This window comes from Penaeus monodon, chromosome 32, assembly GCF_015228065.2.
Source record: "Penaeus monodon isolate SGIC_2016 chromosome 32, NSTDA_Pmon_1, whole genome shotgun sequence".
Classification (NCBI taxonomy): Eukaryota; Metazoa; Arthropoda; class Malacostraca; order Decapoda; family Penaeidae; genus Penaeus; species Penaeus monodon.
The window spans coordinates 32780238-32780440 of record NC_051417.1 but is presented as its reverse complement, the minus strand read 5'-3'; positions in this window follow the sequence as shown (position 1 = coordinate 32780440).

Here is a 203-nt window from a genome sequence, read left to right as displayed (position 1 = left end):
CGCCTTTGATACCTAAGTCTTTCAAACTTAACAAGCAACGTAAAGTCTTACTGAGGTGCGCTCTGATGGTATATGCAATTGCTGCCCAAGTTTGCAATGAATCTTCTCACGCGTCTGAGTTTGGGCCGGAAATAAGATCTCACGAGATGCTCAAGGAATGTCTGTCTGGCTATTAAATTTTGCTTATTATTGCATTGCCTGCT